Raw genomic sequence first — 24,454 nt, forward strand, 5'->3', positions numbered from 1 at the left:
TTGCTGTTCCACCAAGGCATACACCTTGTTCGCCATTCTCTCTGCCAGTATTGCCATTTTCAAGGAATTATAGTCTTGGACCTCCAGTTATCATAGTTTATCGCAGTTTACTTGACAGAGGAACGGGTTTGCAGTTTACAAGGCTTGCTGGAGGCATGGTCATAAGTGCACCCTACAATCTACTTCTGTAGCATCCACCCTATCCAAAGCTGAGCACGAAAACCCTTATTATTTCTTCAAAACCAAAAGCAAAATCTGAATAAATAAGGGGTGGGAGTCGTTGTGGATGTGTTGAAATTTTTTGGAAGACTTTAAAAAAGGACACACTTAGAAAGGTAGCCAAAGAGGTTGGAACACGGGCAACTGAACCATCCTCTCACCAACTAGAGAGCGGTCCTGACCTCCCATCTATCACATTGGAGGCCTTCAGAATATCTGTATAAGAAAATAACTGCAGATGCTGGAACAAATCGAAGGTATTTATTCACAAAATGCTGGAGTAACTCAGCAGGTCAGGCAGTATCTCGGGAGAGAAGGAATGGGCGACGTTTCGGGTCGAGACCCTTCTTCAGAATATCTGTAATTGGACTTTACTGGGCTATATCCTGTACTAAATGTTCTACCCTTTATTCCTGTATCTGTACGCTGTGGACGGCTTGATTGTAGTCTTTTCGCTAACTGGTTAGCACGCAACAAGGAGCTTTCCACTGTACCTCGGTACACGCGGCCATAATAAACTAAAATAAACTAAACTAAACTAAAACACAGGGAGTAAAACACAAAATGCTTGAGAACTCAGTTGATCAGGCAGAATCTCTATTTTGGAAGGTCAGAAGAAAGTTGGTGAAGCTTTGGAACCCTCTTCCTGCAAGGTCTGTGGAAGCTTCATCATCAGCTTCATATAAAACAGAGGCAGACAGATTTCTGGACATTGTGGGAATCGATGCTTGTGGAGATGGGGCAGAAGAATGACTCAAACCCCTCATTCTCTCTTCTCTCCTCTCCTGCGTGGCAGCAGATACAAAAGCTTGAAAGAACTCCACACCAGATTCAAACAGCTTCTTCCCCACTGTTATCAGACTCTTGAACGGACCTCTCATTTCCCAATCTCCCCATCTACCTTGTTGCAGTTCTTGTATGTTGTTATTATCTGCACCTTGTCTATAGCTGAATCATTGCATTCTGCACTCTGTTTAATGTCTCTTGTGTGCTACCTAGTGTACTAATGGATGGCATGATTTGCCTGGACAGCACAGAAAACAAAGTTCACTGTACTTCGACACACTTGACACTACTAAACCAATGGCCATTCCAATATTGGTGTTCAGAGAGACTTGTGTTTATTGGACAGAAATGGTTGAAAGCTAACATGCCATTGTAGCAAACAATTAGGAAGGCAAATGGTTTGCTGGCCTTTATCAACAGTTGATTTATGTAGAACAGCATAGATGTCTTGGAGACATAAGGTACTACGGATGCTGAAATCTTGAGCAAACCTGGAGTGCTTGAGGAACTCAGTGGGTCAGGCAGAATCTATGAAGTGATTAGACAGACGACCCAAAACGTCTTCTGCCCATTCCCTCCACAGATGCAGCCTGACCTGCTGAGTTCCTCCGATGCTTCATGTTCTGAATAGAGACGTCCTCCCTGAGTGCAACATCTCACACTTGCTTGGATTAAACCCCATCTTCCATTTATCTGCCCATTTCTGTAATTGGTCTAAATCCTGCTACATCCTTTGGTGGCCTTCCTTTTTTCCCCACAATTCCACCAATTTTTATATCATCTGCAAAATTACTAATCAACCCATCTACATTTACGACCAAGTCATTTATAGATATCACCAACAACAGAGGTCTTGGCACTGGTCCCTGTGGAACACCACTAGACACAGACCTCTGGCTAGAATAACCCCCTTGCACCACTAATCTTTGCCTTATTTGGGTAAGCCAGTTCCGAATCCAAACTATTAAGTCACCGTATATCCCACACGTCCCAATCTTAGCCTGCCATGTGGGACTTCATCAAATGTCTTATTAAAATCCATGTGGACGCAAGCTACTGCCCCAACCTCGTTTTTCATCTTGATCATATCCTCAAAGAAGCTAAATCAAGTGGACAAAGCCATGCTGATGTGGTGTATTTACCATTTGAGTTTTTGTGTTTTGGCAGCTGAGCCTTGCCGTAGTTCCGGGTATAAAGCATTGTGGGATACCTGTATTAGCTCTCTGGTGGTGTTGAAGTAAAGCGGCCATATGTTGTATGCTAACCCGTCTCACTCGTCGATTCTTATCATAATACACCACAGTTAAAGTTGGCGACGAGGATAAAACAAGCAGAAAATGCCTATCATAGGTTCCATAGGGGAGTTCGCCCCGAAGACGGGGTCTTGGTCGGCGTATGTGGAACGTTTAGAGCAGTTTTTTGAGGCTAACGACATTGCAGAGGAGAAGCAAGTGGCTACTCTGTTAAGTGTGATGGGAGCATCTACATATGGTCTGTTAAGGAACCTGGTGCAGCCGCTGAAGCCAAAAGATAAGTCCTACGGCGACATTGTGAACATTTTAAAGACTCATTTTGAACCCAAGCCGTTGCTTATTGCGGAGAGATTCCGCTTTAACCGATGCAACCAGCGGGCGGACGAGTCTGTGACCAGTTACGTTGCGGAGCTGAAACAGTGTGCAGTTAACTGTGAGTTTGGAGCGACGTTGAACGAGACGCTTCGTGACCGTTTTGTCAGTGGGATTTGTAACGAGGCAAGCCGGCGCCGGCTGTTGTCGGAGTCCAACCTGACTTTTGCACGGGCATTTGAAGTCGCCCCCATCATCATGGAGACTGCGGAGAGAGACACGCAGCAGCTGTGGGGACACGAGGCGCGTCCGAACCAAGTGCATAAAGTGGATGCGCACACGGCTAAGCAAACGGGGAGGAACTGCCACAGATGTAGCGGCAAAAATCACATCCCACAGGTGTGTCGCTTTAAAGACGCAAAGTGTTACAACTGTGGTAAAACCGGGCATATTAAAAGAGGATGCAGAGGAAAAGTGGCGGCGGCACCGACACAGAGCAGATATAAACGACAGACTGATAAAAACACAAAGTATGTGGAGGCAGAAGAAATAGTGTTGCCCATGTTTTCATTAGTAAATGGCAAAAACTGTAAACAAGCACACAGGGCATGTTTTGTGGTTAATGGCAAAGAAGTCAAACTAGAAATTGACACCGGAGCTGCCGTGAGCATCATCTCAGAGGAGCTGTTTCAGACCACCTTTTTAAAGCAACCACTTGGGCTTGCTGAAGTCACACTGAAGACATACACAGGAGAGGTTATTCCTGTGTTGGGACAGTTTGAAGCCACTGTCAGCTATGAGAGTCAGAGTGAGCAGCTACCAATGATTGTGGTAAAGGGAGCAGGACCAGCTTTGTGTGGAAGGAACTGGTTAAAAAAGCTCACCTTAAACTGGAAAGAAATTAAACATGCCAGTGACAAGTCTCATCAGGAAGACATAAAGCATATTAAGGAAATGCCTCACCTGACATCAATACAGGATGTACTGGAGTTACACTCTGAAGTGTTTAAAGATGAACTTGGCACTCTGCGTGATGTCAAAGCAACAATTCTGGTGGAACCAGGGGCCCGCCCAAAGTTTTGCAAAAGCCGCCCACTACCATTTGCCATGAAAGCACGGGTGGAGGCTGAATTGGACCGACTGGAAAAGGCCAACATAATTACTCCAGTCAAACATAGTGAATGGGCAGCACCCGTTGTTCCTGTTGAAAAAAAGGACCATACCATTCGTCTGTGTGGAGATTACAAACTCACTGTAAACCAAGCTGCCACCACAGAGACTTATCCCTTGTCACGGATAGAGGAGCTGATGGCAACCCTCAGTGGAGGAACAGTGTTTTCAAAGATCGACCTCGCCTCAGCGTACCAGCAGGTACTTCTGGAGGATGAATCAAAAAAACTGTTGACCATTAACACACACCGAGGCTTATTTGTCTATAACAGACTGGCTTTTGGTGTGAGCGCAGCACCCTCCATCTTCCAAAGAATCATGGAGAACCTCATGAAAGATCTGGATGTAGTGGTGTATCTGGATGATCTCCTCATCACAGGAAAAACTGAACAAGAGCATCTGCAAAATCTGCATAAAGTGCTACAGAGACTGCAGGAGAGCGGACTGGGAGTCAGGGAGTCAAAGTGTGAGTTTGGAAAGAAACAAATCGAATACTTGGGTCATGTGTTAAACAGCCAGGGCATCCAGCCGTCACCGGAGAAAGTCAGAGCAATAAAGGATGCACCAGCCCTCACCTGTGTGAAAGAGCTGAGAGCTTTCTTGGGACTAGTGAATTATTATGGACGGTTCATGCCCAACCAAAGCACCGTGTTTGCTTCCCTGTACAGGTTGCTGAAAGACCAGGTGTCGTGGGAGTGGAAAAGTCGAGAGCAGAAAGCTTTTGACAAGTGCAAATCGCTGCTCACAAGTGACAAGATCCTGGTGCACTATGACCAAAAGCTTCCTCTCACTCTGGCCTGTGACTCCTCAGCGTATGGCATTGGAGCTGTCATACAACACAAAATGCCTACAGGGGAGGAGCGCCTTCTCATCACGCACATTATCCCCTGCTGAGAAGAAATATTCTCAGATTGAGAAAGAGGGACTGGCGCTCATTTTTGGTGTAAAGAAGTTTCACCAGTACCTGTGGGGGAGGAAATTCAAACTTGTGACTGATCACAAACCCCTGCTAACACTGTTTGGAGAACACAAAAGCCTGCCCACCATGGCTGCAGCTCGAATCCAAAGATGGGCAATGATTCTCTCTGCCTATGATTATCACATTGAGTACTGTGCTTCAGAGAAACATGGTAATGCAGATGGCCTCTCAAGAGTTCCGCTACCTGACACAAACGACGCAGGGACCACGGCCGTCACTGACAGCGTATACACACTGTTAACTGAACATCTTGAGCAGGCTCCACTGAACGCAGACCAAGTGGCACGTACAACACGCACAGACAACGTGTTGTCAAAGGTGCTGAAATTTGTCATGGACGGCTGGCCTGCTGAAGTGGATGAGACTCTGAAAGCTTTCCACACGCGTAGATGTGAACTTTCAGTAGAGCGAGGATGTGTCCTGTGGGGCACCAGAGTGGTGATTCCTGAAAAATTGAGAAAAACTGTGTTAAAGGAGCTGCATTCTGGCCTTCCAGGAATTGTGAAAATGAAAGCACTAACACGCAAGTAAGTGTGGTGGTCTAAAGTTGATGCAGAGGTGGAGCAAGTTTGCAGAGCATGTGAGTCATGTCAATTGGAACAGAGGATGCCTCGTCAGGTGCCTTTGCATCCATGGGAATTTCCTGGCCAGAGCTGGAAAAGACTACACATAGACCTTGCTGGTCCATTTTTGGGACACACTTTCATGTTGGTGGTGGATGCTTACTCCAAGTGGTTGGAGGTGTTTAAAATGTCTAGCATCACATCACAAGCCACTATCACACAACTGAGAAGACTGTTCGCAGCTTATGGATTGCCGGAGCACATTGTCACGGATAATGGAACGCAGTTCACGTCAGAGGAGTTTAAAAACTTCATGCAGCAGAATGGAATCCTTCATTCTACAAGTGCTCCTGGTCACCCTGCCTCGAATGGCCTGGCAGAACGGTACGTTCAGTCATTCAAGGGTGGAATGAAAAAGCTGACACACACCGCAATGGATGTGGAGGACAGGGTCTCCCTCTTTTTGATGCAGTATCGCACCACACTAAACTGCACTACTGGTCAGTCACCCGCTGACCTGTTTCTGAACAGACACGTGCGCACCCGTCTGGATTTCATCCGTCCGGATACAGCAGCCGCTGTTCGTAAAAAAACAATACAAGCAGAAGTTTCACCATGACCTCCGTGCAGCAGACAGGTGTTTCTCAGTGGCTGACCCAGTGTATTTATACAATACGGCTGGGGGAGGACGCAAATGGATTCCTGGAGTCATAGTGGATCAAACAGGACCGGTGTCTTACAAAGTACAAGGAGGAGACACTGGCATCACCTACAGGAGACATGGAGATCAGCTGAGATTCAGAGTCATGGGAGATGGACTGGATCAGGGCACTGAAAACTCAACCACTGACACTTCTGCACCGAGCCAACCCGCACAGCCGGAGGACATGTCATCATGCAACGAGCCAGGGACTGTGGGCAGTACAGCTGCAGCTGCTGCGCCGCTGAGTCCACGCCGATCATCAAGGGTCAGGAAGCCTCCAGACCGCTATGTCCCTTAAGCTTCATTTAAAAAAAAGGAAATGTTCGGCATGAAGGACTGTTTAGCTGTTTAAGTTGTTTTCATTAATATGAACACACAGATGGACTGAGACTTGTTAAAACTACAAGAGGGTCTCTAGTGATAACAAGTAACTTTGCATAGTAGTAACGTTGAGAATGGTTATTGTCAGTAATAAGGCACTTGCTAATTTCAGTTATTTATGATTACCTTCATTTATAGAAGGGGGTAATGTGGTGTATTTACCATTTGAGTTTTCGTGTTTTGGCAGCTGAGCCTTGCCGTAGTTCCGGGTATAAAGCATTGTGGGATACCTGTATTAGCTCTCTGGTGGTGTTGAAGTAAAGCGGCCATATGTTGTATGCTAACCCGTCTCACTCGTCGATTCTTATCATAATACACCACAGTCTCCCATTAATTTCATTCTCTTTCAAATAAAAGTTTAATCATACCCAAAGAATCTGCTCCAATAGCTTGCCTACCATTAATGTGAGGCTCACTGGTCTATCATTTTTCCTGGGTTATTTTTACATCCCTTCTTAAACAAAGGACCAACATTAGCTAGTTCAGTATAAATCGCTATAGGATCTCACGTGTGGCAAGAGACGACACAAAAATCTTCATTAAAAGCCTTGCTACCTCCTCTCTTGCCTCTCTCAATAACCTGGATAGGTCCCATCAGGCCCTAGGGATTTGTCCACCTTAAAGCTTTACAAGAAGCCCAACATCTTGATCTCAAATTGCCCTAACATATTAGTATACCTCACACTGATCTCACTATCATCCATGTCCTTCTCCTTGGTGAATACAAATGCAAAGTAATCATTTTGTACCTCGCCTACATTCTCTGAGTCCAACCGTAAATTCCTTTGTTTATCCTTAAGCAGCCCCACCTTCTCCTTAGTTAAGGGAGTTCTTGGTTTTACATACACGTTTAAAAAGCCTTGGAGTTTCTTTAACCCGACTTGCCAATGACATTTCATAGCTTTATTTGGCCCTTCTAATTGCCTGCTGGAGTTCTTTCCTGCTTGCTTTATATTCCTCAAACCTGTCTGATTTCATGTACCACAACCTTAAATATGCTTCTTTTTTTCTTTTGACCAAATTTACAATAGACAATAGACAATAGGCAATAGGTGCAGGAGGAGGCCATTCGGCCCTTCGAGCCAGCACCGCCATTCAATGTGGTCATGGCTGATCATTTTCAATCAGTACCCCGTTCCTGCCTTCTTCCCATACCCCCCTGACTCCGCTATCCTTAAGAGCTCTATCTAGCTCTCTCTTGAATGCATTCAGAGAATTGGCCTCCACTGCCTTCTGAGGCAGAGAATTCCACAGATTCACTACTCTCTGACTGAAAAAGTTTTTCCTCATCTCAGTTCTAAATGGCCTACCCCTTATTCTTAAACTGTGGCCCCTTGTTCTGGACTCCCCCAACATTGGGAACATGTTTCCTGCCTCTAACGTGTCCAACCCCTTAATAATCTTATACTTTTTGATAAGATCTCCTCTCATCCTTCTAAATTCCAGTGTATACAAGCCCAGTCGCTCCAATCTTTCAACATATGATAGTCCCGCCATTCCGGGAATTAACCTAGTAAACCTACACCGCACGCCCTCAATAGCAAGAATATCCTTCCTCAAATTTGGAGACCAAAACTGCACACAGTACTCCAGGTGTGGTCTCACTAGGGCCCTGTACAACTGCAGAAGGACCTCTTTGCTCCTATACTCAACTCCTCTTGTTATGAAGGCCAACATTCCATTGGCTTTCTTCACTGCCTGCTGAACCTGCATGCTTCCTTTCAGTGACTGATGCACTAGGACACCCAGATCACGTTGTACGTCCCCTGTTCCTAACTTGACACCATTCAGATAATACTCTACCTTCCTATTCTTACAACCAAAGTGGATAACCTCACACTTATCCACATTAAACTGCATCTGCCATGCATCCGCCCTCTCACACAACCTGTCCAAGTCATCCTCACAGTTCACACTACCACCCAGCTTTGTATCATCTGCAAATTTGCTAATGGTCTCTCCGGTCTCTCCGGTCATTCTCTCCGGTCTATCTTCGGCGCTGAAGATAGAATCTCTCCGGTCATTCAAGGATTCCTCACCTTGACATCCGTGTCCCCCCTCCTTACTAGAACACATTAGTCTTGAACTCTGATCAGCTAGCCTTTAAACAGCTCCCACATGTCTGAAGGGGACTTGCCCAATGACAGCTGCTCTCAATTTTGTCTCACTAACTCCCGCCTAATAATGCTGTAATTACCTTACCCCACTTTGATACTTTCCCCCAAGGTCCAGACTTATTGGTACTCATAATTACCTTACAATTAATGGAGTCGGAGTCTGAGGAAGGGTCTCGACCAGAAACATCACCTATTCCTTCTCTCCGGAGATGCTGCCTGTCCTGCTGAGTTACTCCAGCACTTTGTGTCTACCTTACAATTAATGGAGTTGTGGCAACTGTTCCAAATGCTCTTCCACTGAAACACCAGTCACCTGGCCAGGTTCGTTTCCCAATATGAGGAAGATGATATTTTGGGTCAGGATGTTTCTTCACACTGAAGTGAAAGGGCCTGTTTCTGTGCTGAAGATAGACACAAAATGCTGGAGAAAGCTCAGCGGGTCAGGCAGCATCTCTGGAGAAAAGGAATAGGTGACGTTTCGGGTCAAGACCCTTCTTCAGACTGAGAGTCGGGGTAGAAAGAAACTAAATTGAATACGTCGAGAGGGATGGACCATTGGGGATAGGATGGAGTCGCAGAATGTGGAAATTATCTCGGGGGGCAGGAGCAAGCACGCAAAGGGTCTGCGTGGGCAGTTCTGTTTATGGATTTTGGGGAGAAGGTAAAACCGGGCCGTGTGGGGCTGGGGAACAATATCCTTGGAGGCTGTGGAGGGCAGAAGTGATAAAACCAGAGATGATCTGCATGATAATGACATGGTACTCATCGGAGGGGTAAATAGGAGGAGGTGTCCGAGAGTTGTCGCCTGGCCTCAGCCCTGTAGAGGTCAGTGCGCCAGACTACCACGGCACCCCCCTTGTCTGCGGGTTTGATGATAATGTCGGGGTTGCTGCAGAGTGAGTGGAGGGCTGTACGTTCAGAGGAGATGAGGTTAGAGTAGGTAAGGGGAGTGGGTAAATGTTGACGGTTGATGTCACAACAGCAATTAGAACTGAAAATGTCTAAAGAGGGTAGAAGGCTGTCCGGGGAATTCTGTCATGTATTGGTATTGGCTTATTATTGTCCCATGTCCCCAAATAAAGTGATAAACTTTGTTTGCATGCTATCCAGTTAAATCATACCATAATCAAGCCATACGCAAGTGGTGCAAAGAGAAGAATACCAGAGTGCAGAATATAGTGTTACTGCATTATGGTGTTACTGCCACAGTGAAAGTGCAGAAGAAAAAGTTCAAGGGCCACAGTGAGGTAGGTTGAGGGAATGTAGACACATGCACCATTAGCTTATGAGAGGACCATTCAGTAGCCTAATAATACCGGAGAGGAAGCTGTTCCTGAATCTTGTGGCATCTGCTTTCAAGCTTTTTTTAATCTTCTATCCAGTGGGAGAGGGGAGAAGAGCGAATGATCAGGGTGGCTGCTTTCCCGAGGCAGTGTGGTGTACATGAAACTAGGACATGGACTAGGCGATATCCACCACTCTCTGCAATTTCTTGTAGTCTTAGGGTGAGCTATTGCCAAATTAAATTAAGATGTATTAAAGTAAGTTGTGATGTATGCTTTCTACAATGCACTTGTCGAAGTTGGTAAGAGTCTTTCGAGACATATTGAACCCTATCTTCTGAAGAAGTAAAGGCGTTGGTGTGTTTTCTTGGTCATAGCTTCAGTATGGTTGAACCTGGACAAATTGGTGGGGAAATCTATGCTTAGGAACTTGAAGCCCTCAATCATCTCCAATTTAGCACTGACTGTGGCATGTACACGGTCTCATTTCTAGAAGTTAATGATTAGTTCCTTCATCTTACTGACATTGAGTGGGAGGTTATTGTCTTGTTACGATGCTCTCTATCTCTTTCCCGTACTCTGTCTCATCTTTGTTTCAGATCCTGCCCACGAGTGGTGTCACATGCAAACTTGTAAATGGAGTAGAGCAGAACTTGGCCCCACAGCCAGAAGTGTATCAGGAGTATAAAAAGTGGCATTCTTGCGGAACAACAGTGTCGAGAATTATCGTGGAGCATGTTTTGATGACTATCTTCACTGATTGTTGTCTATGGAAGTAGAGGATCCAGTGGCAGAGGGATAAACATAAACATGGAAACATAGAAAGTAGGTGCAGGAGTAGGCCATTCGGCCCTTCAATATGATCATGGCTGACCATCCAGAATCAGTATCCTGTTCCTGCTTTTTCCCCACATCCCTTGATTCCGTTAGCCCCAAGAGCTATAACTCTCTTTAGAGAGATGCTAACTCTTGGGTCTTGAAGTCTCATCTACCTCATGAGACCCTAATCTCATCAGGACATCATCTATAATTCAGCTGAGAAGAGTGGTGGTTCAGTCATAGTAAATTCAAGGCAGAGATGAACAGGAAATGGGGGGTATATGTGGGTGGTGTGGGAAAGTACAGCTGAGGTGGTAAATTAGCCCTGAACTTATAGAATGGTAGATGGTGTATGTGGGTGGTGCAGAAAAGTGGTGCTGAGGTAGTAAATTAGTCTCAACCTTATAGAATGGTAGGGTAAATACTAGGGCAAAATGGCCGACACCTAAAAGAATGGTAGGCAGTATACAGTATGAAGGAAAATGGAATTGTGGAAGTAAATTAGATCTGGCCTTATAGAATGGTAATGGTTATATACGAGTGGTGTGGGAAAATGGCGCTGTGGTAAATTAGCCCTGACCTTATAGAATGGTAGGGAGTATATGTGGGTGGTGCAGGAAAGTGTTGCTGAAGTAGTAAATTAGCCCCGATCTTATCGAATCGAAGGGGGTATATGAGGGTGGTGCAGGTAGTAAATTGACCCCGGCCTTATAGAATGGTAGGGAGTATATGTGGGTGGTGTGTAGGGTTGCCAACTGTCCCGTATTAGCCGGGACATCCCATATTTTGGGCTAAACTGTTTTGTCCCGTACGGGACCGCTCTTGCCCGGATTAGGCCCGGGGGTTGCTGTAGGCCCCAACACTCTAGGCCCCGATGTTGTAGGTCTCGACAGTTTTGGTCCCGACATTCTAGGTTTCCAACATTTTAGCTCCGGACAGTCTAGGTCTAGAGGTCTGGTCGGCTGCCATTGGTGGAGCGGGAGCATGTGGCTACTGGCTGGGTGAGGTCACGTGGGGCACGGGGCGATGACGTCACCTTGTCCCATATTTGGGAGTCAAGTCAAGTCAATTTTATTTGTATAGCACATTTAAAAACAACCCACGTTGACCAAAGTGCTGTACATCTGATTAGGTTCCAATGGAAAAAAAAAAGAAACATACAGTAGCACGCAAACAGTTCACAGCGCCTCCTCAATGAGCCTCAGACGCTAGGGAGTAGAAATAGGTTTTGAGCCTGGACTTAAAGGAGTCGATGGAGGGGGCAGTTCTGATGGGGAGAGGGATGCTGTTCCACAGTCTAGGAGCTGCAACCGCAAAAGCACGGTCACCCCTGAGCTTAAGCGTAGACCGCGGGATAGTGAGTAGCCCCAAGTCGGCCGACCTGAGGGACCTGGAGTTAGAGAGGGGGGTTAGAAGATTTTTGATGCAGGGGGGGGGAGTGTCCATTTAGGGCTTTATACGTGAATAGGAGGAGCTTGAAGTTGATTCTGTACCGTACAGGGAGCCAGTGGAGAGAGGCCAGAATCGGGATGATGTGGTCCCTTTTACGGGTACCCGTCAGGAGTCTCGCTGTGGCGTTTTGGACCAGTTGCAGGCGGGACAGGGAAGATTGGCTGATCCCAGTGTATAGGGAGTTGCAGTAGCCTAGGCGGGAGGAAATGAAAGCGTGAATTATTTTTTCTGTGTCGTCGAATTGGAGGAAAGGTTTGATTTTAGCTCTGGTTCGAAGTTGGAAGAAGCTGGCTTTTACCACAGCGTTGACTTGCTTATCAAATTTTAATGCAGAGTCAAATATCATGCCGAGGTTTTTGACATGCGGTTTGACTAGGCAGGATAGACTTCCAAGACTGCCTGTTATCAATTTGATGGAGTCGGGGGGGGCCGAATAGGATGACCTCAGACTTGCTCTCATTTAATTGGAGGAAGTTCTGTGCCATCCAACATTTTATGTCCTCAAGGCAGTGTAAGAGGCTGTTTAAATTTGACTGGTTGTTGGGTTTCAGGGGGAGGTAAAGCTGAGTGTCATCGGCATAGCAGTGGAAAGAAATGCCGTGCCTTTGAATGATTTGGCCAAGGGGGAGCATGTATAGAGAGAAGAGAATGGGGCCTAGGATGGAGCCTTGTGGAACTCCGCAGGAGAGGCTAGCTGGAGCAGAGGAATAACTGCCTATGTTGATGGCGAAACTCCTATCTTTGAGGTACGAAGCGAACCAGCTCAGGGCAGTGCCATCAATGCCAACCGCGTACCGGAGACGGTCAATAAGGATGGTATGGTCCACTGTATCGAACGCTGCGCTGAGGTCGAGAAGGAGCAGGATTGCACAGTCGCCGGTGTCGATGGCGAGAAGCAGGTCGTTGTGTACCTTCAACAAGGCAGACTCTGTGCTGTGGTGGGCTCTGAAACCTGACTGGAAACTTTCCAGGATGGTGTTTTGGTGCAGGTAGGGCACTAATTGGTTTAGAATTGCCTTTTCAAGGACTTTTGACAGGAATGGCAGTTTGGAAATGGGTCTGTAGTTGCTAGGCAAGGTGGGGTCTCGGTTAGGTTTTTTCAGTAGGGGCTGGACCACCGCGTGCTTGAAACTGGTTGGAACAGTGCCAGTGGCCAGAGAACTGTTGATAATAGAGAGGATGCTGGGACCGGCTATTGCAATGACATCCTTCAGAAGGGCAGTGGGGGCAGGATCAAGGGGGCAGGTTGCAGGTTTCATAGCGGAGACAAGCTTTGCAAGGGAGGATAGAGTGACGGGTTGGAAGCAGTCCAATTTAGATGAACAGACTAGTGAGACAGCTAGGTCACGGTTGGGAGGGGAAATGTTCATTCTAATGTTCTCAACTTTGTTGGTGAAAAATTTAGCGAATTCTTCACACTTAGCAGGGGACCCAACTAAGCTGGTACTGGGGGCGGGACATATGACAGAGGTAATTGTTCTAAATAGGACCTTGGAGTTATGAGAGTTTTTGGAAATAAGGTCGGAGAAGTATTGTGCTCTAGCAGACTTTACTGCTTCCTGGTATTTGAGAAGATTGTTTCTCAGAATTTCGAAGGAAATTTGAAGCTTGTCACATTTCCACCTCCTTTCTGATTTTCTGCACTCCCTTCTTAGGGCTTTGGTGGAGTCATTGAGCCACGGCCGACCTTTGGGCTTAGGCTTTTTCATTTTAAGGGGAGCGATAGAATCCAGGATGGAAGAGCAAGTGATATTAGTGAGATAGTTGGCACCCCTAGTGGGGTGGGAAAATGGTGCGAGTAGTAAATAAGCCCCGATCTTGTACAATGTGTGGGTAGTAAATTAGCCCCGATCTTATACAATGGTAGGGCAAACACCAAGGGGCAAATGGCCGTCGCCATCTGCTTCCTCTGCTCTCCTGGAGACTTCCCTCTCAGCAGTGAGCGGGGGAATCAAGAACCAGAGCACATAGGTTTAAGGTGAGGGGGAAATATTTAATTGGAACGCGGGAGGTACCTTTTTCACATAAAGGGTATTGGGTACATGGAACAAGCTGCCGGAGTTGAGTAGTTGAGGCACGGACTATCGCAACATTTAAGAAAGAATTCGATATGTACATGGATAGGACAGGTTTTGAGGGATATGGGCCAAACACAGGCACTAGTGTAGGTGGGACATGTTGATCTGTGTGGGCAAGTTGGGCCGAAGAGCCTGTTGCCATGCTGTATGACTCTATAACTATATGACTATTAAGGTGACTCACCATAAATCTAATTTAAGAGGCTTTTGGATGGGCACATGGATATGCAGGGAATGGAAGGATGTAGATAACGTGCAGGCAGATGAGATTAGTTTAACTTAGTATCATGTTCTGCACAGTGTGGGCTGAAGGGCCTGTTCCTGTGCTGTTCTATGTTCTGCCTGTTTCTCTTGCGGGGAGAGCAGGTGACGGTGGGTGGGGCTGGGGTGTGAGCTATACTAGGTGGGGTGAGAGGGGTAGGCGTGCAGCTGTGGGGCAAGAGGGGGTTGGCACAGCACTGCAGGGAGGCGATTTGTCCCACTGAGTGCCAGCGATCCGGCCAGTGTCCTTCTCCGGCACTTGCCCTGAGGATTTAACCCGTTCCCTTGGGAGAGCCAGGAGCGACCTTGTCCTTGCAGTGAGCACATTCCTGGCCGTTTCAGTGTTGTGTTTGTCTCTGTTATTCCCGCTGCTGTTGCCAAACACCTTTAATCACCTCTCACTATGTTTGCTATGTGCTCCGGCTTTGCAATGCTTGACTTGTTTTGGTTCAGCAGAAGCACTCTCTGGAGCTGTACCCTGCGGCTGTGGTGACTGGTTTAACTCTAGGTCGGCCGGCTGGGAGCACGGGGACTGGAAAGTCGAATGTGCACGTCTTCTCAGTCAGGTTCCCTTATCTCTAGTACGCCCAGGGCTTTATCAGCGGTGTCTCTGCAAGGAAGGCAGGGCCGGGCTCACAGCCTCTTCAGGAATGTGAGGCTGGGCTGCTTGCTTCCACGCAGGCTCCCATACATCCCCGTGCGCTGGAATGTGCAGCAGGCTTGGACACATCTCCCCATCTCCCTGCATGGAAACCAGGGTCACAGCGGTTCAGACCTGCCTGTGTTGGCCAACCCGTCCAGGCAGTGTGCTGATTGAGAGATGGCCTCCCTACACAAGACTCGAGTCAAGAATCAAGAATATGTGATTGCCATATGTCCCGAGAATAGATAGTCATGGAGTCATACAGTGTGGAAACAGGCCCTTCAGCCCAACTCGCCCACACTGAGCAACTTGGCCCATCTGCACTAGTCCCACCTGCCTGCATTTGGCCATATCCCTCCAAACCTGTCCTATCCATGTACCTGTCTAATTGATTCTTAAACATTGCAATATTCCCCGCCTCAACTATCTCCTCTGGCAGTTTGTTCCACACACCTACCACCCTTTGTGTGAAAAAGTTACCCCTCAGATTCCTATTATATCTTTCCCCCTTTACCTTAAACTTCTGTCCTCTGGTTTTTGGTTCCACTATTCTGGGCTAGAGGTTCTGTGCATCTCCCCGATCATAATCTCATAAGGTGATAAGGAATAGGAGTAGAATTAGGCTGTTTGGCTCATCGTCTACTCCACCATTCAATCATGGCAGATCTATCTCTCCCACCTAACCCCATTCTCCTGCCTTCTCCCCATAACCTCTGACACCTGTACTAATCTATTCCTTTCATGGTTATATGCACCTCTATAAGATCTCATGCTCCTGCGCTCCATGGAATAGAGTCCTCGTCAGCTCAATCTCCCCCTATAACTTAGACTATCGAGTCCCGTAAATTTTCTCTGTACCCTTTCTAGCCTGTCATCATTTCTCCTGTAGCATGGTGCCCAGAACTGAACACAATACTGGCCTCAGCAATGTCTTGTATAACTGCAACATGACCTCCCAACTTCGATGCTCATGAAACCATGATTGAATGGCAAACTAGACTTGTTGGGCCGGATGGCCGAATTCTGCTCCGATAACTTATGAACGGAAAAATTAGATTCTTACTCGGAAGCGCAACAGATATATAAACATAGTACTCAATTGACACCATTAGTAATGACACCATTAATAAACAACAAAAAGGAGTTCAATTTATAAAAACAACAAAACAATATTGCAAAGACAAAAACAAAGCCCCAAGACTTTAGTGCAATCAAGGGGTTTGTAGTTCAGAGTTTCGTTGGAAGATAGACACAGAGTCTATATTGGCTATGTTTAAGAGGGAGTTAGATGTGGCCCTTTTTGCTAAAGGGATCAGGGGGTATGGAGAGAAGGCAGGTACAGGCTACTGAGCTGGATGATCAGCCATGATCATATTGAATGGCGGTGCAGGCTCGAAGGGCCGAATGGCCTACTCCTGCACCTATTTTCTATGTTTCTATGTTTCTATGTCTGGCAGCATCTCTGGAGAAAGAGGAAGGATAATGTTTCGGGTCGGAACCCTTCTTCAGACTTCTTCAGTGAGTTTAATTGAAGTTCATAGTGGCCAATATCTTGACTGTGGAGTGACCGTATAGGGGTTTATGAAAACAGGGGGCACAGATCAGGGCGATGGTCATTTTCTTTTGTCCCAGGATAGGACAGTCTAAAGGTGGAGGGCGTAGGTTTAAGATGAGAACGAAAAGATTTAAAAGAAACCTCAGTGAAAACTGCAGGACGTAGATTAAAACTAAGGAGGGAACAATTTAATGGAGACCTGAGGAGCAGGTTTTTTCACACAGCGGGCGGTGGGTATACGGAATAAGCTGCCAGAGGAAGTGGCAGAGGCATTTAAAAGATATTTGGACAGGTACATGGATAGGAAAACTTGAGAGGGATATGGGGCGGCGCGGTGGCGCAGTGGTAGAGTTGCTGTCTTACCGTGCCAGAGACCCGTATTCTATCTTCGCTACGTCTGCTTGTCTAAGGAGTTTGTACGTTCTCCCCGTGACCTGCGTTCGGTTTCCTCCCACACTCCAAAGATGTACAGGTTTGTAGGCTAATTGGCTTGGTATAAATGTAAATTGTGCATAGTGTGTGTTGGATAGTGTTAATATGCGGGGATCGCTGGTCAGTGCGGACTCGGTGGGCTGAAAGGCCTTTTTCCTGATTTCTAAACTCTAAAGAAAAATCGAAACACAGGCAATGGGACTAGCTTGTTTATTAACCGTGGTCAACACGGATAGGTTGGGCTGAAGGGCCTTTTTCCGTGCTGCATAGCTCTATCACTATAAAAGGTGAGGAAAAGCCAGGTGTGTGAGGGACAGGAAGTCAGTGACAATTATACTCACAGTGACACACCTGGGAGCCCGTCCTTTACCTGTCTGTACCAGGTACAGGTGAAGGTCTCTGCACAAGACCTCACTGAGTGCGTGTGGGAAGTGAGTGCCTTTGTTTAATATATTTTGGAGATCTGGTATTGATATAGGTTTATTATTCACTTATGTATTGCGATACACTGAAAAACATTTTGCATGTTATCTGGACAGATCATAACAGACATCAGGTCGTGCAAAGGAGAAAATAAACAGACTGCAGAACATGGTGTTACAACTACAGAGAAAGTGGAAAGAAAAAATGTTCAAGGGCTGCAAAGATTGGGAGATCAGGAATACATCCTTAGCACACCTCAGGAATACATCCTTAGAGCATAGAACTCAGCAGTAAGGCTCTCCATCCACTGAGAAAGAGATGCCAATTGCACAAGGGGTGGTAGGTGTATAGAACAAGCTGCCAGTAGTGTTGAGGTAGGATTAGGTACGTTCAAGAACATGATAGTTGTGGGAAAATAACTGTCCCTGAGCCTGTTGGTGTACACCTTCAAACCCCCACCTCGTGCAGAAAAATCCAAACATCTACCCTCTCAAGGCCCTTTACAATCTTATATATTTGAATAAGGTCACCCTTCATTTTTTTTAACTCCAAGGGGCCATTGTATTATCTCTCTCACACCAGGGGTCAGCCTATGAATCACCTCTTGACTGCCTCCAATGTTACAGTAGCTTTTTTATTCATTTGGTATATACAGCATGGAAACAGGCCCTTCGGCCCACCGAGTCACTGGGTCTGTACTCGCTGGAGTTTAGGAGAATGAGGGGGGACCTCATTGAAACATGCAGAATAATGAAAGGCTTGGACAGAGTGGATGTGAAGACGATGCTTCCACTAGTGGGAGAGTCTAGGACTAGAGGACGTAGCCTTAGAATTAAAGGACGTTCTTTTGGGAAGGAGATGAGGAGAAATTTCTTTAGTCAGAGGGTGGTGAATCTGTGGAATTCTTTGCCACAGAAGGCTGTGGAGACCAAGTCAATGCATATTTTTAAGGCAGAGACAGATAGATTCTTGATTAAGTACAGGTGTCAGAGGTTATGGGGAGAAGGCAGGAGAATGCCGTTAGGAGGGAGAGATAAATCAGCCATGATTAATGGCGGAGTAGAGTTGATAGGCTGAATGGCCTAATTCTACTCCCATCACTTATGACCTTATGACCTATGATCTTATGAGTCCGTGCAGACCAGCGATCCCCGCATACTTACACTATCCTAAAGTCACTAGGGACAATTTACAATTATATCAAGCCAATTAACCTACAAACTTGTATGTCTTTGGAATGTGGGAGGAAACCGGCGTTCCCGGACAAAGCCCACTCAGGTCATGGGCAGAACGTACAAACTCTGTACAGCCAAGCACCTGTAGTCTGGATCGAACTCGGGTCTGTGGCATTGTAACGCAGCAACTCTACCGCTGCGCCAACGTGTTGTAAGGCAGCAACTCTACCGCTGCGCCAATGTACTGGGACCAAAATTGTGCTCAGTATTCCAGGTGTGGCCTCGCCAATACTCTGTACAATTGCAACAAACTTCCATACTTTTAAACTCCAATCTTTAATGCAATGAAGGTATTCATGCAATTTGTCTTCTTCACTACTTGTGAGATCTGCCAGTTAACTTTTAGTGATTCGTGCATTATAACACCGCCATCCCTCTCAACTTCATTCATTTGCAATTGCTCAACATTAAAATGCTCTTAAGGTGGCACTGGATTGTGGCGAGTCTTAAGGAACTACTAAACCTTAAGAACTGAATGTGTGCTGTCTGGTCTCCCCATTACAGGAAGGATGTGTATGTTTTGGAAAGGGTGCAGAAAAGGTTTACCAGCTACCATCTGGATTAGCAGGTATTAGCTGTAAGAAGAGGTTGGACTAACGTGGATTTCTTTCTCTGGAGATTCGGAAGTTGAGGGGAGAGCTGATAGAAGCACATCAAATTATGAGAGGCATTGATAGTCAAATAACCTATTTTCAAAGGTGGAAATGTCAAAGACGAGAGAACATAATGTGTCCAGTTCTGTTCTGTCCAGTTGTGTTCAGTTCTGGGCACCATGTTATAGGAAAGATGTTGTCAAGCTGGAAAGGGGACAGAGAAGATTTGCGAGCATGTTGCCAGGACTAGAGGGTCTGAGCTATAAGGAGAGGTTGAGAAGGCTGGAACTCTATTCCCTGGAGAGCAGGAGGATGAGGGGTGATCTTATAGAGGTATATAAAATCATGAGAGGAATATATCGGGTAGGTGCACAGAGTCTCTTGCCCAGAGAAGGTGAATCGAGGACCAGAGGACATAGGTTTAGGTGAAGGGGAAAAGATTTAATAGAAATCTGAGGGGCAACATTTTCATGCAAAGGATGGTGGGTGTAAGGAACAAGGTGCCAGAGGGGGGAGTTGAGGCTGGGACTATCCGAATGTTTAAGAAACAGTTGGACAGGTACATGGATAGGACAGGTTTGGAGGGATATTGACCAAACGCAGTCAGGTGGGACTAGTGTAGCTCAGACATGTTGGCTGGTGTGGGCAAGTTGGGCCGAAGGCCCTGTTTCCACACTGTATCACTCCATAGCTTTAAGATGAGATGGGTTATATTTAAAAGAGTTAGTGTGGCAAGTTTTTTTACCCAGAGACTGGTGGGTGCCTGGAACGGAGTGGATGTGAGAGCAGATATGATAGTGGCATTGAAATGGCTTTTAGACAGGAAATTGGATACGCAGAGAATGGAGGGATATGGATCACGTGCAGGTAGAGATGATTAGTTTAACATGACAGCATACTTGGCCAGGACATTGTGGACTGGAAGGTCTGTTCCTGTGCTGTATCTTTCTATGCTCTATGTAATAATTTACGTTTTAATACCATTTAGTAAAATATATTACCTTAAAAATGCCCACATGCAATTCCATTTGCTAGTCTTTTATCCATTCTCTTAATCTATATTTATCGCAATAGGTCTTTTCATCTAGTTTTGAATCATCGGCAAATTATAGAGTCATTGTGTCATACAGCGTAGAAACAAGCCCTTCTGCCCAACTTGCCCACACCGACCAACATGTCCTGTCTGCACTAGTCCCACTTCCCTGCGTTTGGCCTATTTCCCTCTAAATCTGTCGTATCCATGTATCTATCTAAATGTTTCTTGAACGTTGCGATTGTACCTGCTTCAACTACCTCCTCTGGCAGTTCGTTCCATACACCCACCACCCTTTGTGTCAAAAGGTTACTCCTCATGTTCCAATTAAATCTTTTCTGCCCTCTTCACCTTAAACCAATGTCCTCTGGTTCTCGATTCCCCTATAGTGACCGAGATTCTGTGCGTCTATCCGATCTAAGATACTTCACATAGTGTTCCTCCCCCCAGATCATTAATGTGAATTGTGAACAACTGTTGGCCAAGAACTGATCCCTGCAGTGCTCTTATTAGTTACCTCCAGCCAGTCTTGCAAGGATGCATTTTATTCCAATTCTCTTTTTTCTTTCTCACAGCTCGTTTAAAATCCATTCACACACATTTCCTCAGATGATAAGGTCATAAGGAATAGGAGTAGAATTAGGCCATCAAGTCTACTCCGTCGTTCAATCTGATCCATCTCTCCCTTCTAACCCCATTCTCCTGCCTTCTCCCCATAACCTCTGACAACCGTACTAATCCAGAATCTATCTATCTCAGCCTTAAAAATATCCACTCACTTGGCCTCCATAGCCTTCAGTGGCAAAGAATCCCGCAGATTCACCACCCCCTGACTAAAGAAATTTCTCCTCATCTCCTTCCTAAAAGAACATCCTTTAATTCTGAGTGCAATGGGTTATCATTTAATGCATCAGGCTCCTCTGTGGCACTGCCAAATGCCTTTTGAAACCCCGCACAGCTCTCAATATGCCCCACGTTGTACTCTCCTGCGAACCCATCAGTCCCGATAGGTTAGGTTTAGAAGGTTATATGGGCAAAGTGCAGGCAAAGTGCAGGCAGGTGGGACTAGTGTAGATGGGGTGCGTTGGTCGGCATGGAAGGTTGTGTTGAAGGGCCTGTTCCACAACGCATGACTCTATGACAAGTATGGTAAGTAAGTGATAGGAAGGAACTGCAGATGCTGGTTTATACCAAAGATAGGTGCAAAGTGTTGGAATAACTCAGTAGGTCAAGGCACCATCTCTGGAGCAAAAGAATGTGACGTTTTGAGTGTACCTGGAACACTCTGCCCGAGAGGGTAGTAGAAGCTTGTGGGGGAACACTGACAGCATTTACGGTGTCTGCACAAGTACTTGCATCACCTCGGCTTAGAAGAGTAGGAGCCAGGTGCTGGGAACTGGGATCAGTATGGATGGGTGCCCACTGCTCAGCATAGAATTGTGGGCCGAATGGTTTTCTGGCTCTACGACTGTGAAAAATAAATATATTTAAAATTGATTCTGGACCACAAGTAAGCAGAACTAACATGTCCCCTCCCCCACCCAACTCAAGTGCTAGCTTCAAAGTCATTTTGTTGAGTCTCATTGAAACTCATTTTCACCTAGCCCACAGCTAACAATGGCCTGTTTACTTTATCGTTGTTAATTTTTTGCATATCTTTCATTCATTTGTTCTAAATCTCTCTATATCACTGTCTATATCTCTTGTTTCCCTTTCCCCTTGACTCTCAATCCGAAGAAGGGTCTCGACCCAAAATGTCGCCTATTCATATTCTCCAGAGATGCTGTCTGACGTGCTGAGTTACTAATGCGTTTGGTGTCTATCTTCGGTTTACACCAGCATCTGCAATTCCTTCCTACACACTTGAGGTTAGATGGCTTTCAACACCCAGGCCAGTTTTTGAACTTGTCTATATTGTGTAGACCACAGTATCCTGGCCGATGTGCATTGCTGCTAGTTGGAAGACATCGAATGGTCCTTGTTGCTCTCCCTCTTCTCTGAATGTGAGTGGCCATGACTATTTTTGTGTTGAAGCGCAGAAGCTATTGTGGAGCGGTTGATCTCTGCGTAGAGGAGTGAAGCTGATGGCGTCCTGACAACGCCTCTGTGGGAATCTCCAGGGGCGGAGAAGCACGAGGGGTGGACTGAGAATAGAACCAATGCATGCTGGAAACGGGCAGTTGGTCGGGCAGCATCTGTGGAGGGAGAAACACAACTAATGTTTCAGGTTGAAGATTGAACAGGGAAAGTGAGAAAAACAAGCTGCAGAAAAAGGGGGAAGTGAAGAGGGAAGAGAGGGAGTGTCCGTGATTCATGAAGTCCCACAGACTCCGGGAGACACCATTGCTTTTGATACTAGAAACAAGGAACTGCAGATGCTGGTTAATATACAGAAGGACACAATAGGACACAAAATGCTGCAGTAACTCAGCATCGTCAGGCGGCATCTCTGAAGAACATGGATAATTGACGCATTGAGTCGAGTCCCTTCTTCAGACTGATTGTAGGAGGGAGGGGAGAAGAAAGCTGGAATTGGTGGGAGGTGATGCAATTTTGTGCATACTGTGAATCCTGTTTGAAAGAGGAGAAAGTTAGCATTAGTCTCAAAGTAAACATTCTCACAGCTATTTAGGAAGAGTCTAGATGGACACTTGGATCTGAAGGACAATCTCTTGGGAGAGGGGATTAGTATAGATAGGTATTTGATGGCCGCTGTGGACATGGTGGGCTCAAGGGCTTGTGCTGCGTGACTCTATAACTGTTGTTCTCGTCCTCAATGCACGCCTTTCACAGTTTAGCCCAGGAGGGCAGATTCAATGGTCTGAATGCCTTTAGAGAAATTTTACGGCTGGGTTGCTTTGCATCATAAAATGAACTTTAACTGGAAATCGTGCAAAGAAGATTGATGAGGATGTTGCCAGGCCTTGAGGGCCTGAGCTATAGGGAGAGGTTGAGCAGGCTCGGACTTTATTCCTTAGAACGCAGGTGGATAAGGGGTGATCTTATAGAGATGTGTAAGATCATGAGAAGAATAGATACGGAGTCTTTTAACCAGAACTTGGCGTTCTGTTGCCAAGGTGGGATTAACGTTGAGCAGGTCGGTTCAAGACCCTGATGGGTGAAGGAAAGTAGCTGATCCTGAACCCAGCTGTTTGCAACTTCAGGCTTATGTACCTCCTGCCCAACTGTAGCAGTGAGAGGAGGGAATGGCCCAGATAGTGGGATCCCTGATGATAGATTCCACCTTTATGAGGAGAGTCTCTTGAAGATGCTTTTGATGGTAGAGTAGGCTGTTCCCATGTTGGACTGGGCTGAGTCCATCTCTCTCTCTGCAGCCTCTTGTACCATGCCCTGATACAAACAATCAAGATTCTTCTTTCAGTGCAACTATAGAAGTTTGTTAGAGTATAAGGTGACTTGTTGAATCTCTTTAAATAGTAAGCAAGTGGAGGTGCTGGCATGTCTTCTTCATGATTACATTTGCTGGGATAACTGAGATGTTAACATTGTGGGATGGCATGGTGGCACAGCGAAAGAGTTGCTGCCTTATAGCACCAGAGACCTGGGTTTGATCCTGACTACAGGTGCAGAGTTTGTCCATTCTCCCCATGACCGCATAGGGTTTCTCCGGGTACTTGGGTTTCCTTCCACACTCCAAAGGCGTACATGTTTGTAGGTTAATTTGGCTTCGGTAAAAATTGCTATTTGTGCCCAGTGCGTAGGATAGTGCTAGTGTGTGGGGATCGCTGGACGGCCCGGACTTAGTGCGCCGAAGGGCCTGTTTCTGCGCTGTATCTCTAAACTAAACTAAACTAAACTAAGCTCAGGAATTTGAAGCTGCTAACTCACTCCACTGCCGACCCACCATTAAAAACTGGTGTGTGGGCTGACTTCCCCTTTCTGAAGTTCACAATTAATTCCTTGGTTTATGTTGATGCTGAGCAAGAGCTTATTGTTGTTGCATTGCCTAACCTGGTGTTTTATCTCAATCCGATATGCTGACTGACTATTACCCATGATTTGGCCAACCACAATGGTGTCATCGGCAAACTTGACAAACCGTTGATAGGCACAAAATGTTGGAGTAACTCAGCGGGTCAGGCAGCATCTCTGGAGAGAAGGAATAGGTGACGTTTCGGGTCGAGACCCTTCTTCAGACGAGTG

General features: G+C 46.2%; 1 protein-coding gene across 1 annotated transcript in view; it reads left to right on the top strand.

The window, feature by feature from the left end:
* LOC144596760 (protein-tyrosine kinase 2-beta-like) overlaps positions 1–24,454 on the top strand; it is a 109,955-nt gene that overhangs the window by 18,443 nt on the left and 67,058 nt on the right. The gene's annotated exons all lie outside the window — the stretch shown is intronic.

Source organism: Rhinoraja longicauda, chromosome 9 (genome assembly GCF_053455715.1).
Source record: "Rhinoraja longicauda isolate Sanriku21f chromosome 9, sRhiLon1.1, whole genome shotgun sequence".
Classification (NCBI taxonomy): Eukaryota; Metazoa; Chordata; class Chondrichthyes; order Rajiformes; family Arhynchobatidae; genus Rhinoraja; species Rhinoraja longicauda.